General features: G+C 43.2%; 1 protein-coding gene across 20 annotated transcripts in view; it reads right to left on the bottom strand.

The window, feature by feature from the left end:
• ADGRA1 (adhesion G protein-coupled receptor A1) overlaps positions 1-22,985 on the bottom strand; it is a 1,152,497-nt gene that overhangs the window by 263,127 nt on the left and 866,385 nt on the right. Inside the window, exon 1 of one of the 20 annotated variants that reach the window (XM_056529289.1) lies at positions 5,928-6,036. The exons of the other annotated variants lie outside the window; for them this stretch is intronic. The gene's annotated coding sequence lies outside the window, so the exon portion shown is untranslated. Of the gene's footprint in view, positions 1-5,927; positions 6,037-22,985 lie in introns of those variants that run through there. 20 annotated transcript variants of the gene reach the window in all.

Genomic DNA, 22,985 nt, shown 5'->3' with positions numbered 1-22,985 from the left:
AAGCTGTCAGCAGTTGTTCAGTTTCCCTAGGGCACCCACGCAGGAAAAATGGAGCCTTACATTGTGATCATTAAATCTGATTTTCTAAAAAATCATTGCACAAAATATGACATTACAGTAAAAAATATAAAAAATAAAATAAAAAAAAGCAACACTTATGGTTAGGTACTCTGGGTTCTGCCGATGTGGCTTTTCCATATACTTTTAAAGTACTTCTTGCAAGGAAATGTTCTCTTTAAAGAAGCAAAACTTCTTTAGGGTGGGGTCACACATGCCATATTTTGCTGCACATTTGCTGCTCTGTTGTTTCTTACCCATTGAAGTCAATTGGTAGCAAAATCAAATGCATATTTTGCTACCCATTGACTTCAATGGGTAGGAAACTACGCAGCAGTAAATATGCTGCAAAATACGACAAGTGTGAGCCCACCCTTAAAGAGATATAATTCATTTTTGGTAAAATGTGTAAGTTTTTTTCAAATGCCTTTTTTCCCCTGAAATTCCAAATTATTTTTTTTTATACAAATTTTTTTTTTTTTTATGTAAAAGACTGCAGCATGAACCAAGCAGAATACAGGAAAGGAAGTTAGATTGATCAGCTCTTCTGTATTTAAAAAGGACAATATATTTCCATGCTAACAATTTCCTAAATACATTTTATAATGTCAAATTTTGGTTGCATTTGTTATATACATATTGTTTCAGCATAAAATACTTGTCTCATAACTCGGGCTAATAATGGTCCTAGGCTGTAGTGTTGTTTACCGTTCATGGACAAGAATGGCGCTGTTTCTGGGGGAAAAAATCCAAGCCCTTCTTTCAAATCTTATTCAACTCTCTTTAAAGGGGTTGTCCAGGAAAAAAAACTGATATATATATATATATATATATCTCAACTAGCTCCAGAAAGTTAAACAGATTTGTAAATTACTTCTATTAAAAAATCTTAATCCTTTCAGTAGTTATGAGCTGCTGAAGTTGAGTTGTTCTATTCTGTCTAAGTGCTCTCTGATGACACCTGTCTCGGGAACTGTCCAGAGTAGATGCAAATCCCCATAGCAAACCTCTTCTATTCTGTGCAGTTCCCGAGACAGAGATGTCAGCAGAGAGCACTGTTGCCAGACAGAAAAGAACAACTTAACTTCAGCAGCTGATTATTGGAAGGATTAAGATTTTTTTTATAGAAGTAATTTACAAATCTGTTTAACTTGCTGGAGCCAGTTGATATAAACATTTTTTTTCCTGGAATACCCCTTTAAACTATGCATTGATTCAGTAGTCAGGTAATAATGATGGAAAAGTTGTTTTTAGGCATTAATTCACAATATCTTTTAATAGACAATTGAGTCTGACATTTTCCTCCAAATTGACACATTTAGCAAAAAATTACAACATCATCCAAACTTTAACAACTTTCACACAGGACACCAACTGGGTCATTTGTCCTTAGAACACGTGTGGAGAATAAAGAAGCAAAAGAGAAAAGTAATGTAACTAAGTGAGTCCGTGTCAGTCAATGGACGTTTACTATCTGCCGCTGGACGACAACAGAAAATTACCAAATAAATTCTTAATAATAACAGTAAAAATGGCAGAGAATCATCGCACTACATTGATAGGGAACACTCAACATCAATTAGGAAAAGATAACATCCTGGGATGTCATCTGCAGACAGGACTCAGGGGCATTTGGTATGAATTGAAAGTATTGAGCCATTGGCATAACTAGAGTCACAACAACTGCGACAAGGCCCAGAGGCAACGACTAGATAACATTTTTTTGGCAGGGTGTCGCAACAAGGGGGAGTTCCTTACACATCTAAGTATTTAGTTAAGAGAACTATATAAATCAGTAGAAAAGTCAAGTTCTAAAACAGAAACACAGCTATAACCATTATAGACATTTAATAGCCCCCTTCCAACCCATGACACACATGTACCTCATTGGTCGGGGGAAAGGAATATGGTACAACTTTGTCAGTGTCAAAAAAAAGGTATGGGTCTGAAAATGTGAGGAGAAGAAGAAAACGTAAGCCAAAAAAATGTTATAAATAAAAACAAGTTGCTGGGTCATGAGGGGGATTATATTGTTATAATAAAAAAATAAAAATAAAAAAAACAGACAATTTAGACCTATTTAAATGAGTTGCAATGCCAGATTATTATTATAGCCAAAACAGGGTCAATCTCTGCCCCTTAAAGGGGTACTCCGCCCCTAAACATCTTATCCCCTATCCAAAGGATAGGGTATAAGATGTCAAATCGCCGGGGTCCCGCTGCTGGTCACGAGTTCGCTCTGCACGTAATGACGGGCAATACAGGGGCCGGAGCATCGGTACATCACGGCTCTGCCGTAGACTTGCCTCCTGCCATAGACTTGCATTAAGGGGACGGGCCGTGATGTCACGAGGGGCGGAGCCATGACGTCATACTGCTCCGTCCCCTGTATCGCCCTTCATTACGCACAGAGCGAACTCACCCTGTGCAGCAATGATAGTGCAGTGCCGCAGCGGCGATCCCGGGGCTCCCCAGCAGCGGGACCCCGGCGATCTGACATCTTATCCCCTATCCTTTGGATAGGGGATAAGATGTCTAGGGGCGGAGTACCCCTTTAACCTGTTAAGGACCCAGGGCGTACCTGTACGCCCTGAGTCCGCTCCCGATCTATAACGTGGGGCCACGGTGTGTCGGTCGGGCCCAGCCTCTAACAACGGCTGGGACCCGTGGCTAATAGCGCGCGGCATTGATCACGCTGCCGCGTGCTATTAACCCTTTAGACGCGGCGTTCAAAGTTGAACGCAGCGTCTAGAATGAAGGTGAAACCATGCCGGTTAGCTCAGGGAGCTGTTCGGAATAGCCGCGGTGAAATCGCGGCATCCCGAACAGCTTACAGGACAGCGGGAGGGTCCCTTCCTGCCTCCTCGCTTTCCGATCGCCGAATGACTGCTCAGTGCCTGAGATCCAGGCATGAGCAGTCAAGCGGCAGAATCATCGATCACTGGTTTCCTATGAGAAACCAGTGATCAATGTGAAAGATCAGTGTGTGCAGTGTTATAGGTCCCTATGGGAGCTACAACACTGCAAAAAAAAAAGTGGAAAAAAAAGTGAATAAAGATCATTTAATCCCTCCCCTATTAAGAGTTTGAATCACCCCCCTTTTCCCATAAAAAAAAAACAGTGTAAATAAAAATAAACATATGTGGTATCGCTGCATGTGGAAATGTCCGAATTATAAAAATATATCATTAATTAAACCGCACGGTCAATGGCGTGCGTGCAAAAAAATTCCAAAGTCCAAAATAGTGCATTTTTGGTCACTTTTTATATAATGAAAAAATTAATAAAAAGCGATCAATAAGTCCTATCAATGCAAATGGTACCGCTAAAAACTTCAGATCACGGCGCAAAAAATGAGCCCTCATATCGCCCCATACGCGGAAAAATAAAAAAGTTATAGGGCTCAGAAGATGACAATTTTAAACGTATAAATTTTCCTGCATGTAGTTTTGATTTTTTCCAGAAGTACGACAAAATCAAACCTATGTAAGTAGGGTATCATTTTAACCGTATGAAAAATGTACTGTGCAGAAACGGAAGCCCCCAAAAGTTACAAAATGGCGTTTTTTTTTTTTCAATTTTGTCTCAAATTGATTTTTTTTTCCTTTTCGCCATAGATTTTTGGGTAAAATGACTGAAGTCATTACAAAGTAGCATTGGTGGCGCAAAAAATAAGCCATCATATGGATTTTTAGGTGAAAAATTGAAAGAGTTATGATTTTTTAAAAGTAAGGAGGAAAAAACGAAAATGCAAAAACGGAAAACCCTGAGTCCTTAAGGGATTAAATTGTCTCAAAACGCTCACATTGTGGTTCATGACATTGTGCTAGTAAAATTGGATCTGTTGGCAAGTATGATACAGGAGATACACCCCATGGACAAAAGTTGTGCTATTTTTTTGTAATCCTAGATAACCCCTTTAAAAATAGTATATGTTAAAAGGGAATGTATGATATTAGAAACACATGGCTGCTTTCTTTCAAAAACAGCTCCTTGAACTGTGCCTTGTATTGTGTATTACTCTGCACGGTAAAGTTGCGGAATGTAACCACGACATTACAACTGCCAAATGCCATATTGATGTCATCAGATTATTTTTCTACTTAATACTTTTCTTATGTACTATGTTTGCATTTGTACACTTAAAATGGCAATAGTTCCCCAACACAGGGCTAGAGAGGGGAACATATGTAGGAAAATTCCCTAGATCATGGACACGGGACAGCGTGTCCAGTGAGTGCACCAATACTCCTTATGCCTAGCTATTATCTGACTACCTGGAACATATGCTCAAGAGTCATGGCTCTACATAGATCATAATTGCATTATATAGCAAGAGAGTCAGATCCCACCCAAAAGAGAAAGATACATTATGCGGCACATGAGGCCAGCTACAGCACCTTATACCGTATATACATGAGTATAAGCCGACCCGAATATAAGCCGAGGTCCCTAACTTCACCCCAAAAACCCAGGAAAAGTTATTGACTCGACTTTAAGCCTAGGGTGGGAAATACATCATCCCCCATGTAATCATCCAGACCCCCATCATCATCCACCCCCCCCCTTCATCATCACCGCCTGTCAATCCCTTCATTAGTGGTCTTCAACTTGTGGACCTCCAGATGTTGCAAAACTACAACTCCCAGCATGCCCGGACAGCCATCGGCTGTCCGGGCATGCTGGGAGTTGTAGTTTTGAAACTTCTGGAGGTCTGCAGGTTGAAGACCACTGCGGCCTTAGTCGTCATCCAGCCCCACCCCCCCCCCTTTTGTTTTGTACTCACCTCCCCTCGGCGGGAAGTTAGGGTGAGCTGGTCCGGGCCATCTATGCTGCAGGGACCGTCCGGTGGGGAGGATTAGTCGTTGCGGGCTCACACTAACTTCCCGCAGAGGAGAGGTGAGTACAAAACAAAGGGGGGGGGGGGGGGGGGCTGGAGGATGACTAAGGCCACAGTGGTCTTCAACCTTCGGACCTCCAGAGGTTTCAAAACTACAACACCCAGCATGCCCGGACAGCCGATGGCTGTCCGGGCATGCTGGGAGTTGTAGTTTTGCAACATCTGGAGGTCTGCAGGTTGAAGACCACTAAAAGGGATTGACAGGCGGAGAGTTCACTCGAGTATAAGCCGAGGGGGGCGTATTAAGCACAAATCGTGCTGAAACACTCGGCTTATACTCGAGTACAGCCTAGAGAACATCATCTGTTAGGAGAACCAAATGCCACCGCTCTGTCGGCTGTTGTAATCGTTCATAGTCCTGTACCTACAGAAACGGTAATCAACAAGCATGTGCACGGTGCCGGCTCTGCCTATAGGCAAAATAGGCATCCGCCTAGGACACCCTATTGGGGGGGGGGGCGCTACACTGCCTGCCACATGAAACTTAGCCAGCCAGTATCTGAACCGCCCACTCAAAGCCAGCATCACTCCCACCAATGCCCCCTGTACAATGATAACTAGCATTCTTCAGTCTGCAAGAGGAGCGCAGCACCACTGCATGCAGCTCTCCTCTCTGAGAACCGTCCAGCAATCTGACAGCGCTTGTGTCATAACATCTGTCTTTCTGCCTCAACCCCCCCCAGTGTGTCACCTCAATAGTATGGAGATTACATGAAGAGGGGGTTGTTACAGTGTGTCACCCAAGTAGTAAGGTGGGAGGTGTAACAATTGACGGGGTCAAGGGGCAGCAATATTATTGTGGTGTCCCGGTACCTTATTGCATTCCGTACCTAGTGTAGAGGTCCCCAAAGTCAGAGTTACTACGTTCAGGTAGGGTCCTCCAGGTGGGACAGCCCCTAGTCGCCTCCTCCTTCTCTAATTTTATAGTGTTTATGTGTATATATTTAATAATGTATATTAGTATAATTACCTTTATAGCATCGCAGGACCTTCGGTCATGTGACTATGTTAATTCCTTTGAGTTATGCTTTAGGACCTTTCAGAGGTCACATGGTGTGGTCACATGTCGGACCATGATTCTTTGTACAGATGATTGACAGAAGTTTTGGACCAAGCAGCTTAAGGCTAGCCTCTGCTCATATTAGGGAGCTGCAGCCAATGATCGCTCTCTTGTTCCTGAGCTAGCAGCATAGCTCTTGGGTTCCGGATCATCGGAGAGTTGAGATCTGTGTAACTTGCAAAGACAACCCTAGGCCAGAAGCCTGCCGGCCTCAGCCTGAACTAAACCATGAGTCCTAAACTAAATCCCCGCTAAAGCTAGTGTGACTACTGGACTGCATCTAAATCCCTAAATCCAGTGGAACAGCGCATATCAGTCTCCGGACTTTAAAACGCTCAAGGTCCCAACCACTGTCAATATTTAAGAGACTTTGCTTGTAAAGAGACTGTTCCGGTTATAAAGCCTGCATAAAATCTTCAGTAAAGTACAGAACATGTAATACCTCCCTCTACTGTAGGGGGCGCTACCAGACACCAGTCAGTGCAAACGCTTCAGTAATACAGGTGTTTTACCAGTGAATGCCCATTCTGATTGGTCAGTTCTTCCAGCCATTGACACATTTTGCACATCTGGACTGTCCATAGCATTGTATGTTGAGTCTGGTTTCAAGTTACAATAGTCCAGAAAAGACCATTGTATTTTAAACTGGTGTATGTTGTGGCCATTGTAAGTTGGGATCACTGTATTAGCTATTCCCATAACCACCATATTATACCACTCTGGATACTGGGAACTAAACCAGTATAGACCACTAAGGAGATTATCAGGAATACTATCACCATCCCCCCCCCCCCCCCCCATACCACTGAAGTTCAGTTTATTGTTAATAAGGTGGAGAGACAATTCTGACTTTACTATCAGGCCTTATTTATTTTGTTTATGTCCCGGTATCTCCTCGTAAGACTCATCTGGTCAGTGCACTGTAATTTGGAACATGGCTGGAAACTTGGGAGCAGCATAGGAATAAGATGATACTTATGATTCCCCAGGATACAATGATGATTAGGCTTTAAAATTAGCTTTGAAGATGCTGCTGAAAAGAAAAAGAAAGAAGAAAAAAAGGGGAAGTGGATTATAATTTGTCTTCTAAACATGGCGGATCACTAGTTTCCCTCCAGTCATTTTCATCTATTGTTTTCTCTGTATTCCAGCACTAGTATCTCCATGCTGTGATGCTCCCAGACTATTGCTGGCTGGAAAATATTCTCATTTTACCCGACTATCTTCTTTCACTGTTCTGTGGGTGACATTGTTTGTCAAGTCGTGTTAACTTCAATCCTATTCACAGGCACTGCGGGACTTTGCATGCATGTTGCTATGGATGGTCACATCCCGCAGTATTGGCCTGTGTTAGGCACTTGTCATCATCATCCAATATTCTGTTCTGAGGTCTCTCTCTGCAAATGTCCTGCTGGCTGGATAGCAAAATATTCATCACTAAAATCCTGCGTATACAACCTCTGGCTTTTTAGTTATTGGCATGATGGGGGTTGCAGTTTTAAATGACTGAAGCGCCATAGGTTGCATAGCACTGTTGGATAATGTACAGATAAAGGAAGGTTAAATTTGTACTTTTAGAGGGAATCTGTCACAGCCCTTTGCTTATTTTAATCCCTTAAGCACTTTCGTTTTTTCCTCCTCACCTTTTAAAAATCATAACCCTTTTAATTTTGCACCTAAAAATCCATATTATGGCTTATTTTTTTTTATTTATATACTTTTTTTGCGCCACCAATTCTACTTTGCAGTGACATCAGTCATTTTACCCAAAAATCTACGGTGTAACGGGGGGAAAAAAATCATTGTGCGACGAAATTGAAGAAAAAACGCCATTTTGTAATTTTGGGGGCTTCCATTTCTACGCAGTACCTTTTTAAGTAAAAAGGACACCTTATCTTTATTCTGTAGGTCCATACAATTAAAATGATACCCTACTTATATAGGTTTGATTTTGTCGTACTTATGTAAAAAAATCATAACTACATGCAGAAAAATGTATACGTTGAAAATTGTCATCTTCTGACCCCTATAAGGCTGGGTTCACACCACGTTTTTCAAATACGGTTACCGTATATGGTTTTCCGCTAAAAAAAGTATGGCAAAAACCGTATGCAACCGTATACAACCGTATGACTCAAAATTAAAACGTATACGGTTTTTCCCCGTACGGTTCTATCCGTTTGCATCAGTTTTTGCCAGCGGTTTTGCTATTTTGTTGGAATTAGTTTTCCAGCAATTTAATAAAGTTACTATTGTTCTATTGAAATTCCAATCTGCGCATGCGTCAACTCCAAAAACGGATTAGAAAAACCGTGTGCAACCGTATTCTGAAATTCTGTGTACGGTTCTCATAGACAAAAATGTTAAATGAACTGCATACGGTTCGCATACGGTTTTCCAACCGGAGGCAAAAACGTGGTCGACAGCGTTTTTGCCTACAGTTGAAAAATCGGCAAAACCGTATCTGAGGCAAAACGGATGCAACCGTACACAACATTTGGAATACGGTTTCCAATGCATTCTCTATGCATACGGTTTCGGATACGGTCGTATACATTTTTTTGCGGAAAATCGTATACGGTTACCCTATTTGAAAAACGTGGTGTGAACCCAGCCTAACTTTTTTATTTTTCCGCGTATGGGGCAGTATGAGGACTCATTTTTTGCACCGTGATCTGACGTTTTTAGCGGTATAATTTTTGTATTGATCAGACTTTTGTTTGCTTTTTAGTCATTTTTTCATGATATAAAAAAGCGACCAAAAATACGTTATTTTGGAATTTTTGGGCGCGTATGCCATTGACCGTGCGGTTTAATTAATTATGTATTTTTATAGTTTGGATATTTACGCACGCAGCGATACCACATATGTTTATATTTATTTTTATTTACATGGTGTTTTTTTTTTATGGGAAAAGGGGGATGATTTGAACTTTTATTAAGGAAAGGGTTAAATCACATTTACTAACTTTTTTTTACACTTTTTTTTTTGCAGTGTTATAGGTTCCATAGGGACCGATAACACTGCACACACTGATTGCCAGCACTGTTCCCTGCAAAGCCATAGCTTTGCAGTGATCAGCGTTATCGGCGGCCGATTGCTCAAGCCTGCATCTCAGGCTTGGAGCAATCAATCACTGAGGGGACATGCCGGAGGCAGGTAAGAGGACGTCTGCTCGTGTCCCAGCTGATCGGGACACCACATTTTCACTGCGGTGGTCCCGATCAGCCCAACTGAGCAGCCGGGCAACTTTCACTTTCGGTTTAGACGTGGCGTTTAACTTTGAACGCCGCATCTAAAGGGTTAATAGTGCGCGGCACCGCGATCGCTGCCACGCGCTATTAGCCCAGACCCGCCTTCAGATACATGCCAGGTCCGACCTGATATGACGCGGGATCACCGCGTGACCCCGCGTTATATCGCGGGAGCCGGCCAAGGATGTAAATATACGTCCTTGGTTGTTAAGGGGTTAACTACACAAGCTGGTAGAGGGTTGAACAACTAATAAGAAAGAGTGTGAGACAGTGACCGGAATGGGCGACTCCAGGTTTTAAGACTAACCCAAGGCAGCTCAGGTTCTGAAGACAGCTTGTCACTGGGCTTTAAAGGGGTACTCCGGTGGAACACTTTTTTTTTTTAAATCAACTGGTGCCAGAAAGTTAAACAGATTTGCAAATTACTTCTATTAAAAAATGTCAATCCTTCCAGTACTTATTAGCTGCTGAATACTACAGAGGAAATTATTTTCTTTTTGGAACACAGAGCTCTCTGCTGACATCATGAGCACAGTGCTCTCTGCTGACACCTCTGTCCATTTTAAGAACTGTCCAGAGTAGGAGAAAATCCCCATAGCAAACATATGCTGCTCTGGACAGTTCCTAAAACGGACAGAGATGTCAGCAGAGAGCACTGTGTTTTCCTCCGGAGTACCCCTTTAAAACTAGGCGAGAGTCAGGGGCGAATCCAGAGTCTAGTCTCGTGAGGGGCACTATTAGAGAATTTCGTTTTGGTGGACAGAAAATAAGGTGTTTCTTAAAGAACTTACAATATTATTAAATGTATCCAGTATAATAATCAAATATACCAATTGCCACAGAATAGGAAAGCGCTAAAGAAGTTTTTACCATTTAACCCCTTAAGGACACATGACGTACTGGAACGTCATGTGTCCACTCCCGATCTATAACGCGGGGCCACGGCGTGGCCCCGCGTCATAGCGGGTCGGGCCCGGCCTCTAACAACGGCCGGGACCCGTGGCTAATAGCGCGCGGCATTGATCGCTGTGCCGCGCGCTATTAACCCTTTAGACGCGGCGTTCAAAGTTGAACGCCGCGTCTAAAGTGAAACCGAAAGCATCCCGGCTAGCTCAGTGGGCTGTTCGGGATAGCCGCGGTGAAATCGCGGCATCCCGAACAGCTGACAGGACAGCGGGAGGGCCCCTACCTGCCTCCTCGCTGTCCGATCGCCGAATGACTGCTCAGTGCCTGAGATCCAGGCATGAGCAGTCATCCGGCAGAATCGTTGATCACTGGTTTCTTATGAGAAACCAGTGATCAACATAGAAGATCAGTGTGTGCAGTGTTATAGGTCCCTATGGGACCTATAACACTGCAAAAAAAAAGTGAAAAAAAAAAGTGAATAAACATCATTTAACTCCTCCCCTATTAAAAGTTTGAATCACCCCCCTTTTCCAATAAAAAAAAAAACACAGTGTAAATAAAAATAAAAATAAACATATGTGGTATCACCGCGTGCGGAAATGTCCGAATTATAAAAATATATCATTAATTAAACCGCTCGGTCAATGGCGTGCGCGCAAAAAAATTCCAAAGTCCAAAATAGTGCATTTTTGGTCACTTTTTATATCATTTAAAAATGAATAAAAAGTGATCAATAAGTCCTATCAATGCAAAAATGGTACCGTTAAAAACTTCAGATCACGGCGCAAAAAATGAGCCCTCATACCGCCCCATACACGGAAAAATAAAAAAGTTATAGGGGTCAGAAGATGACAATTTTAAACGTATTAATTTTCCTGCATGTAGTTATGATTTTTTCCAGAAGTCCGACAAAATCAAACCTATATAACTAGGGTATCATTTTAATCGTATGGACCTACAGAATACATATCAGGTGTCATTTTTACCGAAAAATGTACTACGTAGAAACGGAAGCCCCCAAAAGTTACAAAACAGCGTTTTTTTTTCAATTTTGTCGCACAATGATTTTTTTTCCCGCTTCACCACAGTTTTTTGGGCAAAATGACTGACGTCATTACAAAGTAGAATTGGTGGCGCAAAAAATAAGCCATCATATGGATTTTTAGGTGTAAATTTGAAAGAGTTATGATTTTTTAAAGGCAAGGAGCAAAAAACGAAAATGCAAAAACGGAAAAACCTCCGGTCCTTAAGGGGTTAAAACTACAACTCCCAGTATGACCTAAGTAGTGGTGAGGGGATGCTGGGAGTTGTTGTTTCACTCATCATTACTGCAAAACTTACCAGTGATGGGACAGTCAGGACACTACACAATGATATCAGTGACTACAGGTGACGTTTTCTCTATAGTCTTCCCTTATCTAATTCAGATGGAACATACCGCCAGGTCCAGCTAAATCTTCTCTCTGCAGAACTTGACGCCCAGACAGCTCCTCACTATGTCAGCGGATTCTGATCCTCTATATGAAAACAATTACTATTAGAAACCTTCCAAACACTGTATCCTTTGAATATAATACTGGCACACACCCTCTGAATATAATTCTGGCACACTGTACCCTCTGAATATAATTCTGGCACACTGTACCCTCTAAATATAATTCTGACACACTGTACCCACTGAATATAATACTGCCACACACTGTACCCCTGAATATATTACTGCCACACACTGTACCCACTGAATATAATACTGCCAGACACTTTACCCCTGAATATATTACTGCCACACACTGTACCCACTGAATATAATACTGCCACACACTGTACCCCTGAATATAATACTGCCACACACTGTACCCCTGAATATAATACTGCCACACACTGTACCCCCTGAATATAATACTGCCACACACTGTACCCCTGAATATATTACTGCCACACACTGTACCCACTGAATATAATACTGCCACACACTGTACCCCTGAATATAATACTGTCACACACTGTACCCCTGAATATAATACTGCCACACACTGTACCCCCTGAATATAATACTGCCACACACTGTACCCCTGAATATATTACTGCCACACACTGTACCCACTGAATATAATACTGCCACACACTTTACCCCTGAATATATTACTGCCACACACTGTACCCCTGAATATTTTACTGCCACACACTGTACCCACTAAATATAATACTGCCACACACTGTACCCCTGAATATAATACTGCCACACACTGTACCCCCTGAATATAATACTGCCTTACACTGAAACCTCTGAATATATTACAACACACTGTACCCCTGAATATAATACTGCCACACACTGTACCCCCTAAATATGATACTGCCTCACACTGTACCCCCTGAATATAATACTGCCACACACTGTAACCTCTGAATATATTACTACAACACACTGTACGCTCTAAATATCCCTCCTGAATACAATACCGTGATGTATTGTGGCTAATGAAAACCGTACTACCCCAGAAATTCCTTATACTCTCTGCCCCTCATATATAGTATTAATGCCCCATCCTGTGCCCCCACATATAACTATGACCCACCCTGTTCTCCCTCATAATAATAATGCCCTCTGTCCTGTCCCCCTAGCATATAATGCCCCCCTGTGCTGTGCCCCTCACATATAATGCCCCTGAAATGTTCCCCTCACATGTAATGCCAATGTAATGTTATAATGCCCCCTGTCCTGCACCCTCAGGGGGCATTTTAACCCCTTAAGGACACATGACGTACTGGAACGTCATGTGTCCACTCCCGATCTATAACGCGGGGCCACGGCGTGGCCCCGCGTCATAGCGGGTCGGGCCCGGCCTCTAACAACGGCCGGGACCCGTGGCTAATAGCGCGCGGCATTGATCGCTGTGCCGCGCGCTATTAACCCTTTAGACGCGGCGTTCAAAGTTGAACGCCGCGTCTAAAGTGAAACCGAAAGCATCCCGGCTAGCTCAGTGGGCTGTTCGGGATAGCCGCGGTGAAATCGCGGCATCCCGAACAGCTGACAGGACAGCGGGAGGGCCCCTACCTGCCTCCTCGCTGTCCGATCGCCGAATGACTGCTCAGTGCCTGAGATCCAGGCATGAGCAGTCATCCGGCAGAATCGTTGATCACTGGTTTCTTATGAGAAGCCAGTGATCAACATAGAAGATCAGTGTGTGCAGTGTTATAGGTCCCTATGGGACCTATAACACTGCAAAAAAAAAGTGAAAAAAAAAAGTGAATAAACATCATTTAACTCCTCCCCTATTAAAAGTTTGAATCACCCCCCTTTTCCAATAAAAAAAAAAACACAGTGTAAATAAAAATAAAAATAAACATATGTGGTATCACCGCGTGCGGAAATGTCCGAATTATAAAAATATATCATTAATTAAACCGCTCGGTCAATGGCGTGCGCGCAAAAAAATTCCAAAGTCCAAAATAGTGCATTTTTGGTCACTTTTTATATCATTTAAAAATGAATAAAAAGTGATCAATAAGTCCTATCAATGCAAAAATGGTACCGTTAAAAACTTCAGATCACGGCGCAAAAATGAGCCCTCATACCGCCCCATACACGGAAAAATAAAAAAGTTATAGGGGTCAGAAGATGACAATTTTAAACGTATTAATTTTCCTGCATGTAGTTATGATTTTTTCCAGAAGTCCGACAAAATCAAACCTATATAAGTAGGGTATCATTTTAATTGTATGGACCTACAGAATACATATCAGGTGTCATTTTTACCGAAAAATGTACTACGTAGAAACGGAAGCCCCCAAAAGTTACAAAACAGCGTTTTTTTTTCAATTTTGTCGCACAATGATTTTTTTTCCCGCTTCACCACAGATTTTTGGGCAAAATGACTGACGTCATTACAAAGTAGAATTGGTGGCGCAAAAAATAAGCCATCATATGGATTTTTAGGTGTAAATTTGAAAGAGTTATGATTTTTTAAAGGCAAGGAGCAAAAAACGAAAATGCAAAAACGGAAAAACCTCCGGTCCTTAAGGGGTTAAGTAAGGGGCACAAGACAGGGGGGGGGCATTATAAGTGAGTGGCACATGACAGGAGGGCATTAAATGAGTATGCTTTAAAGTGTCCTCTTCTCACCCCTATAACCCTTTTATTTTTCCGCATACAGGACTATATGAGGGCTTATTTTTTGTGATGTGATCTGAAGTTTTTGTCAGGACCATTTTTATTTAGATTTTATTTTTTTTTTAGTTATTGAAGTGACCAAAAATACGCACTTCTGGACTTTGATATTTTTTCATGCTTTCATCTTTCAGTGTGCAACTTAATTATTATATTTTATTAGTTCACACATTTGTGCATGTGGCGCTACCACATATGTTTAGGGTTTATGTATAGGGTTTTCCTTACATTATTTCATTTAAAAAATGGGAACAAAGGGTGATTCAAACTTTTATTAGGCAAGGGGTAAATCACATTTATTACTTATTTATTTTTTTACCCTTTTTTTTTTTAGTTTTTTGGTCCCCATGTATAGGCCAGTGAGAAAAGGGACATAATACTGCGGGACTATATACATCAGCTGTGCTGTACCCACTGCCCTGGCTACTATATATATATATATGTATATGTTTATGTGCATAAATATAGCTGCCAGGGCAGTGGGTACAGCACAGATAAGCTGATGTATATAGTCCTGCAGTATTATGTCCCTATATACGTGCTTTGTGTCCTCTGAACTGGCCCATACTATATATTATATACGTAATATGGGCCAGGCAGGGCAGAGAACACAGCACAGACATTGGTATATAGTGACATATACTGACATAACACTGCGGTGCTATATACATCAGCTGTGCTGTAGCCACTGCCCTGGCTACTATATATATATATATATATATATATATATATATATAGCTGCCAGGGCAGTGGGTACAGCACAGATAAGCTGATGTATATAGTCCTGCAGTATTATGTCCCTATATACGTGCTGTGTGTCCTCTGAACTGGCCCATACTATATATATATATATATATATATATATATATATATATATATATATTATATACGTAATATGGGCCAGGCAGGGCAGAGAACACAGCACAGACATTGGTATATAGTGACATAACACTGAGGGGCTATATACATTAATTGTAGCCTTGACCACTATATACATGCATATATTTATAGCAGCCAGGGCAGTGGTACAGCACAGCTGATGTATATAGCCCCACAGTGTTTCCCAACTAGGGTGCCTCCAGCTGTTGCAAAACTACAACTCTGGTTGGCTGTCTGGGCATGCTGGTAGTTCTAGTTTTGCAACAGCTGGAGGCACACTGTTTGAGCAGCCGGGGGAGGGGTCAGATGAGCAGGGACTAAGTTGCCGCGTCCATCAGCTCCTTCTCTTAAAGGGACAGCAGGAGCTGGAGCAGCGTGTGAAAGGTGAGGGGACAGTGGAGCCGGGGACAGCTCCTGCTCCTCAGTAATAGGGGCAGCAGTCTCGGGGGGGGGGGGGGGGGTAGGGCAATTGCCCCGTTGCCCCCCCCCCCCCCCCCCTGGATCCGCCACTGGCGAGAGTCAGCCCGCACGTAAGGAATCATTGCTGAGAGTTTGAATTTGGAAGTTTGCAGCCTTTAAAGGAGACATTATAGCCTGTTTTAGGAACACATTTGTTGACTGTTGTGTTGGGTGGCTGGTAGTAAGCCATCTTTACAGATGGGAAGCTTTCTGTATAGTCAATATATTGGTCCTATATTCGCGAATTTCATGTATTCGTTATATTCGCATATTCGAGGAAGAAAACAGTGAGGGTGTGGGCAACTTTACTATTGGTTGCTAGGGATGTTGTTGATAACCTCTGACAAGTGTATTTGCATCATTCTAATTGGCCCACCAGTGAAAAGACAGCCAACGGCTGTCCGGGCATGCTGGGAGTTGTAGTTTTGCAACATCTGGAGGTCCGCAGGTTGAAGACCACTATTGGGTTAAAAATCTTTATTTTTTTTGGATTTTGCACCTATAAATTGGGTGCGTCTTATACGCCAGTGCGTCCTATAGGGTGAAAAATACGGTAATCCCCACTGGGTTTTTTCATTATTTCTATAGGTTTTATTTCTATAATATACACTATGTGCTAAATAGGAAAATGAGGGTTTATGTGATCAGCTAAAGGTGATATTAGTACTTATCCTTTGACAGACACCATGTTTCACATCAATAAAAATATGATTATTAATGTTGTTCAGCCCCCTACCAATCTCGGCTCTGACAGATTTCCTTCAGTTCTTTGGGGCTTCACCTTGACAATCCACTGACTTTTGATAAAGTACAAAACATACCGTCAGTCCTATGTAAATACAGAGGTTTTGTAAAGGACTATAAGTTACATCTAATGACACATCATCTCTGCTACATCTGTTATTCCAGTTCATATTGATCATTTGAGCGCCATATGAAATATATGGATTCAGGAAAAATTTGATTCGTAACCAATATGAATATCGGTCGCGCAAATCGCTTCATTAAACTCCATTTAGTGTGGTCCAGGCTCCAGGGGCAAGGCATCTAAAATGCTGGATCCACATGTGAGGACGTGGGGCAAGGAATCCTGGGAAGGCGGGAACAAGGGTCGGCAGGATGACCTTGAATCACATGCAGCATGCAGGCTATCAGCAGCCTGCCACCCCTGTGATGTCACAGCCCTAGATAATCGTCAGCCATCTTGCGGCAAGTCACATCAGCATTCTATTACAGAGAGAGAGAGACAGACAACTGTGTGTATTACACAGAAAAGCATTTTTACAGAAGTGATTCACCTTCCAGTCACATCAGCGTTATATTGCAGACAGAGGGACAGAGAGCAGTGTGTGTTGCACAGAAAAGCTTTTTCACAACAGCGATTCCCCTCAAGCCCAAATGCAGCCTAGATGCACTGATAGGGTGGGGAGTGAGATTGAGAGAGAAATTGCAATTTTGGGTGTAGTACACAGTGACTGTGTGCTGCAGCACTGGTGTGTACAACAACTGAAAAGCTAATAATGGCCAGCCAGTTAGGGTGAGCAGAGCACTATAAGTATATTGTCCTCTATTAAGTGTAACATGTGCGTACATCTAAGTGGTGTACCATTTTGTTCCTGTTAAAGTCTTAAGGGCCTAGATACTGTGAAAAGCCAGGCAAAAGTACACACCTGCTGGTGTTGTAGACAAATACTGTTTTAAGCGTACTGGAGCACATTGTCCTCCCCTCATAAGTGCATACCCCATACATACATCTAAGTGGTGAACCATTTTGTTCCTGTTAAAGTCTTCAGGGTCTAGATACTGTGAAAGGCCAGCCAAAAGTACAAACCTGCTAATGTTGTAGACAAATACTGTTTTAAGCATAGTGAAGCATTTTGTACTCCCCTCATATACTCACTAAGTATGTCAGGCAGAGAAGTGCAAGGATGTGCACAGAGGAGTGGCAGAGGCCAAACTTCATCAGGCAGAGATTGCCGCAGACTAGGGGTGAGTGGCAGCAGGAGTCACAGCGAGGGCCCTGAGTTCACGATACCAGCTAGCGGTCGTGTCTCGACCAGCAACCATCTGCCATCATCGATTGGTTAACACTGTCATCCACTTCATCACAAGTGACATCTGACACCCCCATTCAACAGTTGGTTGGTTCCTCGGACACAACCCTCAGTTGGTATGGCCCACGAGCAATCCCTGTCCTCCAATTGCCTCTGTCCTATACTGTTCCCTCCCCCACAGAAGTATCTTATGCTCTGGGTTCAGCTCCACTATTTAGTGTGGACGATCTAAAGGGCAGTCAGCAGCTACTGCCCAGCCAAGAAGGGGAGGAGACATTTGCCGCTTCCTTTGCTAGGCGGGCAAGTAGTGATGAGGAGAGTGGCGTGATAGGTGGTGTTGCAAGTGTTCAGGGTCCTGAAGCAGACACTGTTGAGGAACCTGAGGAGGATATCAGTGACGTGCAGACACAACTCGATGATAATGAAGCCGATCACACTTGAGAGTCGGGTGCAGAAGGGGTTTCATCATCATCAGGAGAAGAGAGTTGCAGGTTGCCCGTGAGGCAGAAGCTAAGCCAGGAAGGCGGTAGCATGGTTGGCAGTCAGCATCGTGGCAAAAGTGGAAAGTCTGGAGCCAAACGTGCCCGGGGTAGACCACCTGCTTAAGGGCAGCCTACCTTTCCGGGACGTAGTGGAACAGGGGGTCCTGGAGTGGGTGGGAGTAGCAGTCAATTAGTGCCGACTGTTGTTGGGAAAATCAGCTACTCGGCGGTGTGACAGTTTTTCATCAAGCATCGGGAGGATGTTAACCTGGCCACATGTAAGATATGTCGGCAGAAGGTGAAGCGTGGTCAGGGTACCAAGTTGGCACCACAGCCCTCCATCAACATGTGCAGCATCTCCATAAAGCGGCCTGATGAGCCCTATGGGTGCTGAACTGGAGGAGGATGGGGAGGGGCACAGTGGAGCACAGTTTAGGTTTCACAAGATGGGCGGTGGAGAGGAGGAGCCGCTAGAGAACTAGAGGGTTATGAGGAAGGCGAGACAGAGGACCCAGACACATCGTATGCGGTGGAGATGGAGGTAGGGAGTCCCTCCGAGTTACTTGCACAAATGGCATGATGCATGCTCACTTGCTTGCGTAGTGACCACCAAATTTTTACCATTTTACCATGACTTCTGGCTCTCCACCTTATTGGAACCTCGCTACTGGCACAAAATGGGGGCCTTTTTTACACCCACTGAGAGGGAGGACAAACTGACCTACTACAGAGACATCCTACGTAGTCAGTTGACTGATACCTATCTGCGCCATTGTCCATCCTCTGCGCTCACCTTCCACTGCCATGGCTGCTGGGGATGGGTGGGGTGGAAGGAGTAGTACTAGCTCCATCAGCAGCAGCCTGAGTCTACAGTCCCTGATGAGTAGCTTTCTTCACCCGCATAGTGAAGCAACTCATTAGCCGCAGGAAGACCTGGAGCAGGACCTGAACCAGCAGGTGGTGTTATACCTTGACATGACCATGCCAACACTGGACTTCTGGGCAGCCAAACTTGATTTGTGGCCACAACTAGCAGAGTTTTCCCTGGAAAAGCTGTCCTGCTCGGCCAGTAGTGTGCCATCAGACCGAGTGTTTAGTGCGGCGTGGGCCATAGTAACCCCAAGGAGAACTTGTCTGTCCACAAAAAATGTGCAGAGACTGACTTTTGTGAAGATGAATCAGGCATGGATCAGCTAGGATTTCCATCCACCAATGCCTGATGCATCAGAGTAGATTGACCATGGTGCCACACCAACAATTCACAAATATGGATAGTGCAAAATATATTTAAGGTGCTGCTCCCCAGTTACAGACATTCCTCAGCATCAGACCACAAGTAAGTATTGAGGATATGCATTAGCTAAAACGTAACTTTTCTTAGGATAAAATATATGTACCCAATTTTTTTTAAATCAAACAAAAGGAAAGGTGTGCAAAAACACTGTGTGCCACCTACACCACCAAATATTGATGTGATGCAAAGACTTCTAAAAGGTTGAACAACGTATGGTCCATTGTAACCGGTGGGGGAAAAACTTCCTTTGTAAGGCCCTACTCTCGCATTAATTCCCTTCATGGCAAGTGTTACTCACCCTAGAAAGGGCATCCCCAGACAGGAACCTCTCCACACAGGAACCTCTCCCTATTTCCACCTACAAACACTGCCATTTCACAGGGTTTTTAGGTGGAAATAGGGAGAGTTTCCTGTGTGGGGCCACCCTTTTTAGGGCGAGTAACACTTGCCAAGAAGGGAATTAATAAGGCCAGAGTAGGGCCTTACAGTGGAAGTTTTTACCCCCCACCAGTTACAATGAACCATATGTTGTTCCCTTCCACCTTTTAGAGGTCTTTGCATCACATCAATACTTGGTGGTGTAGGTGGCACATGGTGTTTTTTGCACACCTTTCCTTTTGTTTGATTTAAAAAAAAAATTTGGGTACATATATTTTATCCTAAGAATATTATTAATAGTTAAGTTTTATGTAATGCATATCCTCAATACTGCACACTAACACTTTTACAAAAGAGACCATTTTTTTCTGCCTACCTGCCTCAGCTATTATTCTGATCCTGCCACCCGCCTGATGCCACAAATCTGATGCCAAGTTCTCCCTTTTTCACCCACCTTCATCACCGGGTACTGTTATTGCCACCCACCGCCCCACTATGTCACCGGGTCACTTTCAGGACTACTGATGCTGCTGAGGCCACCAGGCTGTCTCATACTGCCACCACTGCACAGGTACCTGGCTCACAGTCATTTTCCTACCTGCAGACTGACCACCTACAATGCTGGCAAAGAGACTGTATACCCAGTAGAACGGTGCGGAGTCCCCCGCTTGCTCTTTCACAAGATACTGCCACCATATGTTCTCCTCATGCTCATGCATGCTCCAGGCTGTCTCATTCTGCCACCATATGTTCTCCTCATGCTGCTGCCACCTACAGGCTTTCTCATTCTGCAACTATATTGTCTCCTCATTTCCATCACCTCCAGGCTCTGTCATTCAGCCACTATATGGTCTCCTCATGCCACCGCCAACTCCAGGCTGTCATTCAGCCACTATATGGTCTCCTTATGCTGCTGCCAACTCCAGGCTGTGTCATTCAGCCACTATATGGTCTGCTCTTGCTGCCACCAACTCCAGGCTGTGTCACTCAGACACTATATGGTCTCCTCATGCTTCTGCCACCTCCAGGCTGTGTCATTCAGCCACTATATGGTCTCCTGATGCTGCCGCCAACTCATGGCTGTGTCATTCAGCCACTATATGGTCTGCTCTTGCTGCCAACACCTCCGCATTGTGTCATTCAGGCACTATAATGTCTCCTCATGCTGCTACCACCTCCATGCTGTGTCATTCAGCCAATATATGTTCTCCTCATACTGATGCCACCTCCAGGCTCCGTCATTGTGCGGCTCTGCGACAGTGATTCTAATGGTGATGCCTCTAATCTGCTTGTCATACTGAATAACTGTATTATTCCACTAACCCAGCACACACCCTATGCCTCTTACAGCAAGGCAAAGTGTTCTACACCCCTATTGAGGCTCTCTGTTGGCCAGAAATAGCCGTTTTTAATACAGATTAACCACAAATAAATTCAGACCGAACCAAATTTGGGGGGAAACTTCGGAGAATCGGTTGAATCGAATTTTTCAAAAATTCGCTCATCTCTAATCATCACCGAATCTTATAGGAGAATGTCCAATTATAGGAAAGAGGTCATTGATTTACAAGGCAGGTTGAATTAGTAATAAAGTAGTATAGCTATGCTGGGATTTATGGGAGTAAGCTCCCCTTGGAAATAAACTAACTCTTTGCACTAAATTTATGTTTACCAAGCTCTGAATAAAAGGATTTATTTTCCTTCGGAGATTAGCATAACCACGAGCGGCACCATTGTCTGATGGGACCTAAAGGTTCCTCTGCCACATAAGAAAATACCACGTGGCTCATGAAAGATGGAGGAGTCTTTTTGCATTGGGGCTCTGATACACATTGCACATTGGACCTCGGCATTTGCACATGTAGTGAATTACATGCTCTAAATGTCTTACTAATGTGTCTTATTGGACCTTTATTCATATGAAGATTAATCTATTGTCCCTGTTAGGCAAGACAAGATGGAGTCAACTATTTTTAAGAAAATGTCTTATGAAAAAGTGGCCATTCATGTGCATGCCCAGTGAATGAACCAGTGAAACATCTTAACAACATATCAAAAATTGAGGAAGTGGGAGGACCCCTCTAATATAAACAAACAAATAGGGTTTGGCTATTCTCAATGTTGATTGCAAAAGTTATAGTTTACAGGCTCCAGCATTAAAGGGGTATTCCAGGAATCTTTTTTCTTCAGCCTTTGAGCCCATGATGCCCAGTAATAATACTGTGTAATATGGTCTCTGGTGTGTTTATATGCTGCAGTAGGTGGGTGGAAGATGTTACATAGTAAATCCCTTCCACTTTGCTATCCATCCACCCACTGCAGCATAGCAATGACCCCTGTAGACCATAGACCATTTACGAATAATGGCTGTGGTATGTGTCTCTGCTGACACCTCTGCCTATTTTAGGAACTGTCCAGAGTAAGAGAAAATCCCCATAACAAACCTATCCTGCTCTGGACAGTTCCTAAAAATGGACATAGGTGTCAGCAGAGAGCACTGTGGTCAGGCAGAAATTACATTAAAAAAGAAAAGAACTTCCTGTGGCACATACGGCAGCTGATAAGTATTAGAAGAGTTAAGATTTTTATACAGAAGTCATTTGCAAATCTTTATAACTTTCTGGCACCAGTTAATAAAAAAAATAAAAAAATATTCTGAGGGGCTCCCTCCTTCCTCAGGTCCGAGTTACAGTGTGTGGATACAGTACTTTTATATATACATATTTCCATGAATACATCAACCCATTAAACATTTTACATTTGCCGGGTCTGAATGCCATTGGAGGCTGAGTATGACATCAGCCTCCAGGGTCTATTGGTAGTGTATAAGAATGAATGGGCTATATCTATAACAATTTGATTTTTTTGCCCATTGGAGTCATTGTGGTCTATGGAGATCTTGCACCAAACAGGGTAGAAAGCTAATCAGCAGGCTCCTGGTAGTAATATGGATGGGAGACCCTGTTGTAGGTTCAATTCCAGGGTTGATAATCTGTGTTGGGATTATACTTTAATTAGGATAGACAGGATTTTTTGAACCGTGGGAAATTGGGGGGAGATTGATCAAAACTTGCCCAGTTGCCCATAGCA

Source organism: Hyla sarda, chromosome 7 (assembly GCF_029499605.1).
Source record: "Hyla sarda isolate aHylSar1 chromosome 7, aHylSar1.hap1, whole genome shotgun sequence".
Classification (NCBI taxonomy): domain Eukaryota; kingdom Metazoa; phylum Chordata; class Amphibia; order Anura; family Hylidae; genus Hyla; species Hyla sarda.
Note: the sequence above shows the minus strand (reverse complement) of the source record. Positions and strands in the feature narration are given on the sequence as shown.